At 42.2% G+C, this 15,870-nt stretch overlaps 1 protein-coding gene across 2 annotated transcripts in view; it reads right to left on the bottom strand.

Annotated features, from left to right (window-relative positions):
* The window catches only part of PLXNA2 (plexin A2), a 343,686-nt gene that overhangs the window by 180,615 nt on the left and 147,201 nt on the right, over positions 1-15,870 (bottom strand). The gene's annotated exons all lie outside the window — the stretch shown is intronic.

A 15,870-nucleotide genomic window follows, 5' to 3' on the forward strand; every position in this document is an offset into this window, starting at 1 on the left:
GTAATAAACGTGGACAGTGTTGTATTCCTGTGTCAGCAATGCTGCAAACTCTGCTGCTCACCTTCTTGGCAAGTAAGCCAAAGACGTGACATCCCCCTCCCATTCTCAATTCCATACTGTAGCTGTCTGAGAGCTGAAGCAGGCAGGTGGGAGGAATCGCTCAGCTGGCATTAAATGTAATCTGCCCTTTCCTCTCCTCCTTCCCCCCACGGCTCTGATAAAGTCCCATCCAATTATGCTGGCATGCCCAAGCCCTGCTTGGCATCCATGCCACTAAGATGCTGTTGCCATACACTAAATACGCTTATTCCTAGAGAACATTGGAGTAAGGATATTTTTTTTTATAAAGTATACTGACTGACAACCGTAAAGCGACTGGTCTTGAAAATCATGATGGACATTTGCTGCATGTGCATACACAGCGCTGGGCTCCTGATGTAAGGACAGTGCCCTTGTTTGGCAAGCTTTCATAATTTTTCACTGACTTTTTACTGATGTGCTTAACTCTACTATAGTATAATGAAGATCCTTTAAAGGGAATCTGTCAGCAGGTTTTTGCTATGTAATCTGAAGACAGCATGCTGAGGGGTTAAAACACAGATTTGAGCAATGCCTCTCTTATTAAGCTTCTAGTTTCTTTTACTTGCAATATCTGTTTTAGTACCAGGAGCTTATCATTGCTGGACACAGCAGTGTATGCTAGTCCGACACGCCCCCTCCTGTGATAGGCAGAGCCTGGGGTGGGCGGGGTTAGCTTCCTCAGCTGTGCTCCATACTAAATCTAAATGCTGAGTGTGTCAGAACGGCTGCACCTAGTAATCTAACTGATACATCAATGGATTCAGCGTCTCTTTACCTACATCAGGTTGATCTCAGATGAGGTAGCAAAAATCTGCTGACAGATTCTATTTAACCCCTTCCCGACATCTGACGGTATAGTACGTCACATGTCGGGACCCCCGCTTTGATGTGCGCTCCGGCGGTGAGCGCACATCAAAGCCGGGACATGTCAGCTGTTTTGAACAGCTGACATGCGCCCGCAATAGGCGCGAGCAGAATCGCGATCTGCGCGCGCCTATTAACTAGTTAAATGCCGCTGTCAAACGCAGACAGCGGCATTTAACTACCGCATCCGGCCGTGCGGCCGGATATGAGCGCATCGCCGACCCCCGTCACATGATCGGGGGTCGGCGATGCTCCTCCATTGTAACCATAGAGGTCCTTGAGACCTCTATGGTTACTGATTGCCGGTGGCTGTGAGCGCCCCCCTGTGGTCGGCGCTCACAGCACACCTGCAAATCTGCTGTGTAGCAGCGATCTTATGATCACTGCTGCATAGCAGAGCCGATCGGGCTGTGCCTGCTTCTAGCCTCCCATGGAGGCTATAGAAGCATGGCAAAAGTAAAAAAAAAAAGTTTTTAAAAATGTGAAAAAAATAAAAAAAATATAAAAGTTTAAATCACCCCCCTTTCGCCCCAATCAAAATAAATCAATTAAAAAAAACCCCAACCTACACATATTTGGTATCGCCGCGTTCAGAATCGCCCGATCTATCAATAAAAAAAAGCATTAACCTGATCGCTAAATGGCATAATGAAAAAAAATTCGAAACGCCAGATTTACGTTTTTTTGGTCGCCACGACATTGCATTAAAATGCAATAACGGGCGATCAAAAGAACGTATCTGCACCAAAATGCTATCATTAAAAACGCCAGCTCGGCACGCAAAAAATAAGCCCCCACCTGACCCCAGATCACGAAAAATGGAGACGCTACGAGTATCGGAAAATGGCGCAATTTTGTTTTGTTTTGTTTTTTGCAAAGTTTGGAATTTTTTTTCACCACTTAGGTGAAAAATAACCTAGTCATGTTAGGTGTCTATGAACTCGTAGTGACCTGGAGAATCATAATGGCAGGTCAGTTTTAGCATTTATTGAACCTAGCAAAATAGGCAAGCAAAAAACAAGTGTGGGATTGCACTTTTTTTGCAATTTCACTGCACTTGGAATTTTTTTCCCGTTTTCTAGTACACGACATGCTAAAACCAATGATGTCGTTCAAAAGTACAACTCGTCCCGCAAAAAATAAGCCCTCACATGGCCAAATTGATGGAAAAATAAAAAAGTTATGGCTCTGGGAAGGAGGGGAGCGAAAAACGAAAACGGAAAAACGGAAAAAGCTCCGGGGGTGAAGGGGTTAAGCAAGCACCCTGGGGACCCGATAGTGTTGTCAGCTGTACATCAACACCCATTTGAGAGAAATACCTGCTAAAGCTAATTAAAGGGCATTGTAAAATGAAACAAATAATGCTTGTGTTGATTTAGTTATATAAAAGCATACACGCACTGATATGGGTTACAAATACAATAAAGAATAGGTAAGATTTATGTAAGCTTAGTATACAATACCTGTTCTACATATAAGTCAAAGACTTCCAGCTTGTGCATAATACATTGGGGCAGTGAGTGAGAAACTAACATTCCCCCGCTGCCCGCACCCTCATTGGATTTTATATCAAAAATTGCACATTTTTACTCAAACAAGATCTTAAAGTGATTCGCAGCGAGCGGTTTTCAGATGCTCAAATGTCTCTGGATTCACATCCTTCCATCTGCTGTCTTCAAATACACTGCAATAATTCTATTAGATCAACATTACAGATTAGAAGCAGACAAAGGTCAAAGGCAGGGGCAATAGGTGCCCCCAGTACAGATGCCTCCAGATAACTCTATTACTAGTGTCCTGACCTTGTGTTCCTGGGTCTACAGGCAGCTTGCAGCTAAGGTTTAATAAGGTTAATGGAGCCTGCCTGTTACTGGAGACCCAAGCACATAAAATATTAAAGTTTACGTCTTAGATTTTGCATCAGGTAATAATAAATAATAATAAAAATAATAATACATGAACCGCTATAATACACCAAGTACTAGAACTATAGGGAGTTGTTTGTTTTCCTTCTTTCCTCTGCTAGAGGCGATGCACTCCCCGACCAATATTTCATCTCCTCTGTTCTACACCACACAAGAGCTGAAAGGCAACTTGGAGACAGAAAATTAATTAGGGTCGATTACATTCACATTATTCCAGTCTATAAGATATGCAAGCTATAGAAATATAGGCTTGAGGGGGGTATATTTACAGGGTAGTGGTTGGAGGGGGCTTCATGTCCTTGACGAATACCATTGGTGGAGTTAGAAGGCCAAATTGTATATCTTATCCCTGCTAGATTCTAGACGTAATTACAAGCCTATGAATGATGCTGCCCATGAATATCCATAGTCACACATCACTACTGTTTGTGATCTGACTAATGTCAGGTGTGTGGATGACTATTGGTATTTTGTGTGTACATAGCCTTAATTAATAGATCTACTCATTTGTTATACATTTCCTCCATCCGATCATAAAGATTATAACAATATTAAGAAGCAATTAAAGGCTTAAAGTAAATTCATAATAAGGTGTCCTGTGTGTACATGAGCAATAACACTATATCTGGTTATTATATCACTTATATCCCACATTCTCACCAGTTTTCCCCTTTGCATGCTCTATCTATCTGAAAGTTGCAATCAATCCACTGGTAGCTGGCGGAGGACACGAGCTGCAGTGATTTCTCCCATAGACAGCACAGACAGGTGGGCTCCTGCTATTCATCACTTTTTAGCTCACAAAGACTAGCTGCAGCAATATGGAGGGCATTATTCAGCAGAGCTGAGCTGCCTTGATCTGAATCTATCTCTGAGACACTTATTACAGAGCTCTGCATTGTATTCTGATTCCCTCTCCCTGTTCCCTTCTTTACTCCTCCTTCCCCTCTCCATAAAGGATAATGTGCTATGTAATGACATATGAAGTCCATCTCCACTGAATACAATTTTTCAATTTTTGGTTGACAAGTTCAGGAGGCACGGGGAGAGGAAACAGTGATTCATAAATGGAGAAGGAAGTTGATTCCTTTGATATGATACATTACTAATTACCTTATAATTGCCTGTACTTTTAAGTTATGCAAAGTTTGATAAAAGTACAGTTTCACTTAAGTGATACGCTTCTTCCTAGCACACTGTTTGGTTGGGAGTATCCAAATTTGTCCTTTCAAAACTCCCATGATATGCCAGAAGAGTGTCATTAATGGCATACTAAATTTTATTAAACCAATAGTTGAATAATCCAAGTACAATGTCACAACTCTGTTGTCGGGTATCCTGGGACCAGGGCTCCTTCCCTGTCCCTAAGCTAGGGGCGCCCTAGCTTGCCCTGTTGCCCGGATTACTTCTGATAGTGAAAACGCCGGGGCCACGTACTTTGCCTTAGCTTTTGAGTCCGCCCTCTGTTTGTACCCCTTTCCCACTCAGGGAAGAGGGGAGTAGTAGTGTACCATAATACACCAACCAGACTAACAAGGTAATACAGACAAGGATAAAGGAAAATACCAATCAGGCAAATATACTCACACAAACAACAGAGCTATACACTGGGGAGTGGAGGATGGGGAAAAACCAAAGTAGGAGAAAAAGGGGATTAACACACACCTAAAACCTCGCAACAATCTCAGATAAATCCACAAATGTCTTCTCAAACAACAACCACAAACCACCATTTAACCATACAGCATAAGCTAGCTCTGGCAATGAATGCTTGCCAGGGCCCAGATTATATAGGAGAGGGGAGTGGCTAACAGTGAACAGCTGAGAGCCTTAATTCATGAAAGCTTCCAAGTGCTCTCAACTGAGCAGATTAACCCCTGCACTGCTAAAAGAAACCTGCACCATTTAATATGAAGGTGAAGTGCTTCTAATCAGTAGTAGGAGAAATCAGATACTGTGGTCTTCCGGCTCCTCTCTGTCACAGTACACCCGTGAGATACGGTGTTGTGGATTCTGTTTGTGGGCTCCCTCTGGTGGTTACTGCTGGTACTGGGTGACTTTGGTGGGTTGCGGCCTTTGGTTTCCACCTGTCCATCAGAGGCTGGGTGTTTCCTATTTTACCTGGCCTTTCTGTCATTCCCTTGCCGGCTATCAATGTATTCAGATGTGCTCTGTTTGGTTCCTGCCTACCTGCTCCCAGATCTTTCAGGATAAGCTAAGTGCTGATTTTTCAGTTGTTTGGTTTTTTGTCCAGCTTGCTTATTATGTCTCTATGCTAGCTGGTAGCTCTAGTGGACTGAGGTTCTCCCCATGTGCCATGAGTTGGCACATGGGTTCTTGTAATCTCAGGATGGTTTTTTTGATTAGGGTTTTTTGCTGACCGCTCAGTCCCCTTTTGTATCGTTCTGCTTTCTAGTTTACAGCGGGCCTCAATTTGCTAAATCTATATATATCATCTCTATGTGTGTGCCTTCCTCTCATTTCACCGTCAATACATGTGAGGGGGCAACTATATCTTTTGGGGTTCATTCCTCTGGAGGCAAGTGAGGTCTTTATTTTCTCTGCAGTACTAGTTAGCTCTTAGGCTGGTGCGTGGCGTCTAGAACCAACGTAGGCATGCTCCCTGGCTATCTCTAGTTGCGTTTGTCAGGCGTAGGGCAGCGGTCAGCCCAGGTTCCATCACCCTAGAGCTCGTCCGTTATTTATTTGTACTTTGCTTGGCCTGTGCTATCCCTAGCCATTGGGGATTCATGACAGTATAGCCGGCCCACAAAGTGTTAATTGTTTGGGCTGAAGCAGGAGAAAAAGAAGTGTTTAAGGGAATTTTTTTTTTTTTTCCCTTCAGAGTTTTGCTGCCTAGCCCTTAATTGCTGTCCAGCTGCTTCTTACCTCCTCTTAACCCTTGAATGGCTCTGATCTTAGCTGTTTAACATGGATGTCCAGAGTTTGGCTTCCAGCCTGAGTAATCTCGCGGCAAAAGTTCAAAACATACAGGATTTTGTTGTTCACACTCCCATGTCTGAACCTAGAATTCCTATTCCAGAGTTCTTCTCTGGAGATAGATCTACCCTCCAGAATTTCAGGAACAATTGTAAATTGTTTCTTTCTTTAAAATCTCGCTCCTCTGGTCAGGTGGAGTCTTCGGATTGTCCTGGAGTGGACATGGTGGTGGACAGGCTACATCAGATTTGGAATCAGGTGGTGGACAATTTGAAGTTATCTCAGGAGAAGACTCAGCAGTTTGCTAATCGCCGTCGCCGCGTGGGTCCCCGACTTCTTGTTGGGGATTTGGTGTGGTTGTCTTCTCGTTTTGTCCCTATGAAGGTCTCTTCTCCTAAGTGCAAGCCTCGGTTCATCGGTCCTTATAGGATCTCGGAGATTCTTAACCCTGTATCTTTTCGTTTGGATCTCCCAGCATCGTTTGCTATTCATAATGTGTTCCATCGGTCGTTGTTGCGGAGGTATGAGGTGCCCGTTGTTCCTTCGGTTGAGCCTCCTGCTCCGGTGCTGGTGGAGGGAGAATTGGAGTATGTTGTTGAGAAGATCTTGGATTCTCGTGTTTCCAGACGCAAACTCCAGTATTTGGTTAAGTGGAAGGGTTATGGTCAGGAGGATAATTCCTGGGTGGTCGCCTCCGATGTTCATGCGACTGATTTGGTCCGCGCCTTCCATAGAGCTCACCCTGATCGCCCTGGGGGTTCTCGTGAGGGTTCGGTGACCCCTCCTCAAGGGGGGGGTACTGTTGTGGATTCTGTTTGTGGGCTCCCTCTGGTGGTTACTGCTGGTACTGGGTGACTTTGGTGGGTTGCGGCCTTTGGTTTCCACCTGTCCATCAGAGGCTGGGTGTTTCCTATTTTACCTGGCCTTTCTGTCATTCCCTTGCCGGCTATCAATGTATTCAGATGTGCTCTGTTTGGTTCCTGCCTACCTGCTCCCAGATCTTTCAGGATAAGCTAAGTGCTGATTTTTCAGTTGTTTGGTTTTTTGTCCAGCTTGCTTATTATGTCTCTATGCTAGCTGGTAGCTCTAGTGGACTGAGGTTCTCCCCATGTGCCATGAGTTGGCACATGGGTTCTTGTAATCTCAGGATGGTTTTTTTGATTAGGGTTTTTTGCTGACCGCTCAGTCCCCTTTTGTATCGTTCTGCTTTCTAGTTTACAGCGGGCCTCAATTTGCTAAATCTATATATATCATCTCTATGTGTGTGCCTTCCTCTCATTTCACCGTCAATACATGTGAGGGGGCAACTATATCTTTTGGGGTTCATTCCTCTGGAGGCAAGTGAGGTCTTTATTTTCTCTGCAGTACTAGTTAGCTCTTAGGCTGGTGCGTGGCGTCTAGAACCAACGTAGGCACGCTCCCTGGCTATCTCTAGTTGCGTTTGTCAGGCGTAGGGCAGCGGTCAGCCCAGGTTCCATCACCCTAGAGCTCGTCCGTTATTTATTTGTACTTTGCTTGTCCTGTGCTATCCCTAGCCATTGGGGATTCATGACAATACGGTATATACTTTTTACTGTATTGTGTTATATGTATGCATATGCATTTTTTTCAGTATTTATATATATATATATATATTGTTCGGTCAGTTGATCTATTTACTATATATTATTTTCTGACTTGAACGCCCTGCCCTTCTCCATGTTTTAATTACATCTCAACACTATTGGTTCTGAGCCTCCTATATAAATGGCTTTACCCTTTCATTAGCCACAAGTAAGTGTTCACATTAGGCATTCAGCTCAGAAACCATAGGTAAGTGTTCACACCAGAGAGTCAGTGTAGTTACCCATTCGATCTGAGATTACCTTGACGTTTTGGTGAATGGGCTCACAATTTTTGCAAATCTTGTGCTAAAAATCTCATGTGTTTGTTCATTAAGTTCATAAGCCAGTATGCTATTCACACTTCACATATTTCACATTTTCCTATTTTTTAGCACAGATGAGTTTGGCGATTGACCTATTTTATATGCATTTTTTTCATCACGATCTTGATTAAAAAACAAAAATCAGTAATCTTGCAATTTACACACTGGCCCCTAGGTCATTAACTTCCAGGCCTTTTAGAAGAGTTTCCAGCAGGCTCTTTATCAGCAGAGACAGAAAGAAAATGACAGGTTAGGCTACGTTCACATCGTTTTTTTAGCTTATGGACAGTGGCTCCTTCGGGGCTCATGTATGAAGCCCTGGAAAACGGGATTCGGTCATATGCGGTGATGGGATAATTGCCTGTAATGATGCAGATATAGTAAGTGTGTGGTCAACTACATCTTGAAGCCCATGTCAAATAGGTGGATACGTCTGAAAATGATGTCCAACAGAGCATACAGTGAATCTAATTTACCAGGGCATTAGACATAAGTCCCATTGGAGCCACTAACTACAGGCTAAAACATGATGTGAACAGTGTCTAACACTTCTGTACACAGCTGATAACACGGAATCCACTAATCACAATAGGCGATGACACAGGATCTACCAATCACAATAGGAAATTTCACAGCTGACTCTTCTCCTCTTCCCTTCACAATGACCTCTGTACATGCTCATAAGATGCATCAATGCAAAAGCCAAAGTCTGTTCAATGTGGTTAATATCCATGTGCTATTTCCTGAAACAGCAGCAGGTTAGAGTCTAAATAAGCCCCAGTGGCCAGTGTGAAAAACGCAAGAGTTCTATTTTATTTATCTTCAGCACAAATTGTGAAACGGAAAATAAAAAATGTTAAAATAAATATATTTAACACATAAACCTGATCTAAAAGTCTTTTCTGATGATAGCTTCCCTTTAACGTGGTTGTTACATTTGGACAATGCCTCAGTGACATGACGATTTTCCAGCAGGGTATTGAAGAATAACACGAGGTTCTCCAAAACACAGAGCGAGCCTTGCTGCCCTTCACAAACTGATTCTCTAATGCAGCGTTTCATAGTGGTTGTGCTGACTTGGCCAATTCTTTCATTTTGATAACATCCAATTAAATTCTTATAAACTCAATATAAGCCTAATGAAGCCTAATGAAAGCTGCATACCTGCAGTTATTTCCATGTAATGTCTATTCGAGCCTATTTCTAGACACTATCATATAGCTAGCTGATCTTATCCCGCTATTATCAGCTCCAGAACATAACATACCGCACTATGGAAACCGCTTTCTAGACCGATAACTTTTAATAAACTGGAAATAACCCTTTTAAGCCGGCCACATTAGGAAGAATCAGATAACCGTTTTCAGGATGACTCCTTGTTGGTCTGTGAAGGTTGTCGCCTCTACCTTGATCAGTGCCCTGGTCTGGATGTTTTGCTTGGCATGGATGACTTCATCTACAGGACTTGACAACGCCTGAAAATGTCCAAGATGGCAGGTCAATGTTTCAATAGATATTTGCTATTGACTGTCATCTGTCATGCTCATGCCTGGTCAACAGAAATGGTCTGAATCAGTCATCCAAAATCCACTTTTCGGCAAAATTATTCATCTACATTTTCAGAAAACGTGTCTAATGTGGAAACTGTGCCTCCCTAGATTGGGAATCGGCTGAATATTATAAGGCCAACATATGTTATACGGAATATAGTTTTACAATTTTGACAACAAATGCTTTAAATTGCCTTTTTTTACAATTTGTGATAAACTTTATTAGTCATTTTACAAATAAAAGTAAATGACACGGTAACGATCAATGGTGGAAGAAGCACAATAACAGAACCACGTATTTCATGGAAAAGATATATCCTCATTGTTTCGGCGGCACAATGGGATACAGCGGCTGTCATACACTACCGTAATTGTTTTTCACTACACGTAATCATTTCTACAGTAACCTATTGATCCAGAGCCAAGAAAATCTAAATAAAGTCACCTGAAAACTGTAATTTGAAATCTATCTTGTATAACGCGAAGCACTTTACCACTACAATGCTTATTATTATATTAGGGGGTAGACTTTGCCTTTCACTGAGGTTAAAGTTGTTATTTCTCACCAAATGTGAGAATCCATTTCACCTGCCGTAGAGCGGTATAATAATTCTCGTCTGCATTCTGACACATGGCATTATATCAGTACAATACAGGGTGGCACAAACGTAGGTATACAGTCAAGTCAATGACATTGATCACATCAGATTAGGTGGAAACATACACACTGACACACAACATAGGAAGTATATTTGCATTTTATTACATTATTTATTACATCTACACTTGTTTAACATTGATTAGTCTCATAAGTGCTGAATGTTTTCCATCAATGTCTGAACGCTCCTATACCTACTTTTTGCCCACCCCATATGTGATATCAATTTCCTTCCTGTATTTACTATATTTACAGTGTTCAGGTTCATGAGGTGAGGTGAATACGCTAAGGTTCTGGTCCGGGTGGGCACACGGACTCCAGGCGTCGGTCCAGCTTCCAGAGGACATGTGGAATCATGGGGACTAGGACTAACTGGAAACTTAGGAGCAGAGGGATAGATGGAGGGGAACCAGCAGAGATGTATGCAATTTGAAACACATTAGTACAGATAATGGAGTATACCAAACAAGGAACACAAGAGTCTGAATCCCAAGACACGTGTGTCTATGGGCCTTTAGGTGTAGGGATATGATGTAATTGATCCACACTGGGCATCCTCCTACAAAATCCGACGTGGAGCACAACAGAGGGCAGCAGACTCAGGAGAAGGAAGCCATGCCCAGGATACCAGGCAGGTGTGTAATATGCAGTATATGAAGTCAGCTACTTCTTACTGTACAGTATAAGGCCGGGATCTCACACAGCGAGATACGGCCGAGTCTCGCAGGTTAAAACCAAGCTCTGGCACCGGCACTCCGGAGCGCAGCGTGCAGCCGCATAGCAACACATGGAGCTGCATGCTCCGCTCCGGAGTGCCGGTGCTAGAGTTTGGTTTTAACCTGCGAGACTCAGCCGTATCTCGCTGTAGTGTGACTCCAGCCTAAGACTGTAAGAAGTCACCAAGCAGTTCAGTGACCACATGCGAACAGAAAGCCACATGTCTTCTGACATTCCTAATAATTTAGCCTATACGTACGTTTCTTCTACGATATTTATCTCATGTGTTTGTAGATTAATTGGAAACTTATTATTGAATCTCCCTCTTAATTTTCAAAAAAAGACTCCCTAAAAGATGAGTTGTGTATTACAGTGGCAACCACAGCTCCATTGTCACCTATAGTGCCACCAAATAGAACCGGTTAAAACTCTCTGAAAAGAAAAAAAAAACAGCTAATAGTGCTTTTTCTGTGTTGTCTGTCTTATAGTGGGCTTTGTCTGATTTACGAACTAACATAACTAGCAATAAATGTTTAGAATTGAGAGTTCTCAGTGGTTGATACCTTTTAATGGCTAAATGAAAAGATGGTAACAAATTGCAAGCTTTCAAGACTACGCAGGTCTCTTCATCAGGCATAGACTAATAGAAATTCTGAAGAATCACATATTTATGCACAACACAGCACAGAAATAATGTCATAGTTAAGACAGGTGATGTGAAGCAAAACTACCATTATGGGAGAGTGATAAACAGTTATGTCCATAAATATTGGAACAGTTTATAGATAAGGAGTGTGAAAGTTTTATTGTCCTCTGATCGGGGTCTGGTTCTGTGTTATGATGCCCCCACACGGTCTGAAGAGCAAATTCCTTAATTGATGTAAAAAGGCCAAAAGACATCACTGGATTGTAAAACAGCCTAAATTTGACATTTATGATACTAAAAAATGTAGCACCCCCATGAACATTTCATGTAGAGCTGACCACATCGCCCTCCACACAAGGTCAAACATCACCAACACAAAGCTGGCCATGCATTAGACAGGTGTCGGCTAAACTATCGTTCCACTGACATCTCTCGTTCCTGACCCACCCATTCACAAGATCATCCTTGTGTTCTCTATGACAGATTCATTGCCAGAATGATTTGGCAATGCCTTATCTACCCACTAATATAAGGATTGGGCAAATTAATTCCAACCACATGATCCTTACGACCCCCTGCATAATCTGGTGGGGTACAGTTGGGAGGCACCCATACATATTAGATGGTTGACAGATTACATGGAAATCACTGGTTTGAACAACTTTTATTTGATGTATATGGGGGTCTTAAAAAGTAACAGTTCTCAAACCCGAAAGAGTACACAATTTTCATTCACCACTATCCTCAGAAATCATATGTGGCAGTCCAGTGGAAGGTTTGGATATCTGAGTCATATAGCAAAAGCCTACGACAATGACTGAGAAAATTATTCACAGTCCATTTCTTTCTTTCTATGGAATAGAGCTGTAAATTTATGAAAAATGTTGATGTACCGTATCTTTTAAAACTTGCCAGGAACTTCATGAAATAAAGTTGTGTGGTAAAGTGCTCCTGATTAGTTTGATGATCCCTATCTATTATAAAATCACTTATTTAGAAAATTTGGCATTATGCTGTATAAAAGTCTGTAAAAACAGAACACTGTGAAATAAAACTCATGTAAAGGATTTATCACTTGTTAGGAGTTGGCAAAACATTCTGTTCTTCAGCAGGTACTGAATATACTATTTTTATTCTTTGATCAAGTTGCTTTTCTTGTCAAGATAAATAATTAAGTGACAATCTGTAATTTATTCTTCATTTTATCTAGCCTCAGTGATAAAATCTCATTAATAGAGGTTCAAGCATCATAGTCATACCTTCATATCTAGATTTTCGAGTGCTACTCTCATCTATTTAGTCCCTTGTCATCACCATGTCCTTTTAATGTGATGCCATAATAGCCCCTGAAATCGCCATACAATGAGATGCCACCTTATTACAAGAGTTTGTAAGAAAGTTTGTTCTTGATTCCTAGTCCATGTAAATAGCAGAAATCATTGTGCAGGCCCAAAAATTATCACTGTAAGCAGCAGCACATCCTCATGTAAATGGGATGTGATGTCGACAATTTGCAAACTTGGAACGGAACAATTCCTTTTTATAGGGGGGGACAATTGACCAAAGAAGAGTTCTTTAGAATGCTTGTTACGAAATGCTAGCCCATGTACAGTACATGTGGCGGCAATCATTTGTCCAGGCCAAAAATTTATCGTTGTAAGCAGCAGATCTAAGGATTTGCTGTTGACAATTTGCAAACTGGGAACGGGGCGATTCTCTTTTATAAGGAGTGTCCATTGACCGAACAAGAGTTCTTAAGAATGATTTATACCAAATGCTAGCCCATGTACATGTGGCGGCAATCATTTGTCCAGGCAAAAACATCATCGATGTAAGCAGCAGATCTAAGGATGTGTTGTCTACAATTTGTAAACTGTGAAAGCAATGTATTAATGATCATCCATCCTCATACTTTGTGCAGTGAAAGGGCCTTACAACCTGCAAAAGGGCCTATAAACAAGCACTGATTAACTTGTTACAGCCCTGATTGCCACTTGTTATGGGGAGAAACCTCCCCGTGTAAATCAGCCTTCATATAGGGGCACAGGACTACTTTGTAGATACAATCTCAGACATTTGGCATCGTTTATCCGTCTAGGAGTGGGTATGAGGGCTGTTCTCTATCAGTAATGGAGTGTAACTTTATCAGATCCCACTCAGGCCTCTGGAACTCATTATACTGCAGATCTGTAAGCCGCTAAACGTCAGAACATGGGAGCAGACACAGAGTTTCCTACTCAACCTGTCGCATGTGTACATGGTTAGCTCTCACATCTACTGTGCAAACATTAACATTACAATCAAGACATTGCGGTATGTTTTCTAGAACAGAACGAGAGGAAAGTAAACCTAGGATAATCTAAACCAGAACTGCCTTAACAGTAGTATGTATATAAGACCCAACAGGCTGCTCGGAGGCCACAAGTCCCTGAAATCTCCATCGCTTCTTTTCTCAGGACATGACTTTTTCATTACATGACCAGCTCTCCTAGTACATTTTTATAAATGACATCTGGCCCACCCAACAGTGGCTCTGGGCTAGTTCTCTTCTGGCTCAGTATACTTGGATCTACCGACGGTGGATAAACATTTACTAAACACGGGCACTGAAATGATTTTTTTCTGTTCTACAAGTAAACAATTTTACCAGCTCACATATTTATTCGTAGGTGCCACTCAATGCCCCCATACAATGTAAAATGGCCCGAGGCTTACTGTAGAAAATCCCATTTTCTCAGGGTGGCCCAGAGCGGCATACTTTCTACAGCATGCTCTATATCTGGTATTTGCTTACAGTTTTTACTAAACTAATTTTAATGAAAAATCAGTGCTGTAACCTGCATGTAATACTAAATACTAGTTTGCAAACATGGAAACCACACTAATTAGCTGATTTCCAGACATGATGGCTTTGGTGCAGAATCCGCAACAAAGTATGTCACAAGGCAAGCGGCTGGTTCTACACCATGCCACACAATGGCCGATCTATGGATCTTGTATATTTTTGGAGCAGATTTTGCCTTTCTCAATCCTGAGACATGAATACTTTGCCATGGATTGGCACCAAATGCGGTCGAATGCCCAATGCACGTACTGATTCTAGAGATAAAGCTGAGCTCACACCCCACTATCTCGCTGGCCCTACTGACACCATAGATGTTGGCATCTCTCCGGGAGCTAATGACTTTGCAAATGCTGCTGTAGTTGGCACAATTTGTCAGTGGCGAGCACATGCCTGGTACCTCCTAGACATGCCATCTCACGGTTTAATGGAATATCAAGCTTCCACCTACTCATCAGCCCACACATAGATTCTGCAGCATTTCTTTCTCCACTAATTACTCAAATACATCTGTCTTATTACCCTACAACCTTCATGGAAAACATATGTATACAATTTTCAATTACTAAACTGACTGAGCCAGCAGGATACTGGGAAGAAACAAGCTACGGTATTTACTTAAAGTAAAAGAATGATCATTTTTCTCAAAGCAGCACATACAGCATGTAACTGTCTCTATCTTCTCCATTGTGTCACTCCATGGGAATTGGGCTGCACTTAGATGTCATCGGAGTGCAGTCCGATGTTTTGTATGCACTCATTAACTTGCATGGCCAAGTGCGATCCAAATATTGGATGAAACTCGGACAGGCAGCGACTTTTTTCTGCCTGAGAATATTGGACACGTGCCCAGCCTCATAGAATAACATTGATCCGAGTGCGATCCGGCCTAACTCAGACCGAAAATGCGCTCATCTGCACCCGTCCTTAAGGCAGGTTTACACGAGCAGATGTCAGCCAATAACGAGCCCAAATCACAATATAACAAGTCAATTGGCGCTCTTTTAAGTCTCTTTTACGCAGGCTGGTGCAAAATGTACTGGGGCGAATGATCAAGACAGCAATTGTCTTTTATGCCACATAAAGATGCGATCGCCCAACGACGAGGGTGTACTCATTTATCGCTGGCATGTTTACACTCATTGGAAATTAAGTCATGGCTCATTCAGCCAATTAGTGGCACAGATTTTTAGACATAAAACATGAACAAAAATAAAATAATTTTAATAAAGGGTTGCCCCAAAGTAATGGTATAATTTTGACATTATGACAGGATGATTTTTGGTTAGGCAAAGAAACCACAAGGACAGAAAAATATCTCTGCCGAAGAGCAGACAAAATATCTCAATGAGGCTACGGCAGGCTTGACCCCATGGCCATGGTATATCACATTGAAAAGAAAAGCTCCAAACTGACAATGTAATGGATAGAAATCCCAGTAAACCTTTTCTGAACTCGCAGGAGAATCACACGGTGAGCCCATGGTTGGGAGAGTGCCAAACATTCTGCCAACTAAATCAATCAGTTCAATGCCACCCTGGGCCGCTCTACCTTAAATTACCTGTCAGAAGACTTTTAAATATCCGGGGGGCCGGGTGAAATGTCTGGGAGCTGCCGGAGCTTGATTAAAGATCCTGATTTATGAGAGAAGAGGTGCTAGGTGTCTGTGAAATCCAGTTTACCGGCCGCCAGATTCTCCGGCAGCGACTTGCCGAGTTTC

The sequence above is a fragment of the Ranitomeya variabilis genome, chromosome 3 (genome assembly GCF_051348905.1).
Source record: "Ranitomeya variabilis isolate aRanVar5 chromosome 3, aRanVar5.hap1, whole genome shotgun sequence".
Lineage (NCBI taxonomy): Eukaryota > Metazoa > Chordata > Amphibia > Anura > Dendrobatidae > Ranitomeya > Ranitomeya variabilis.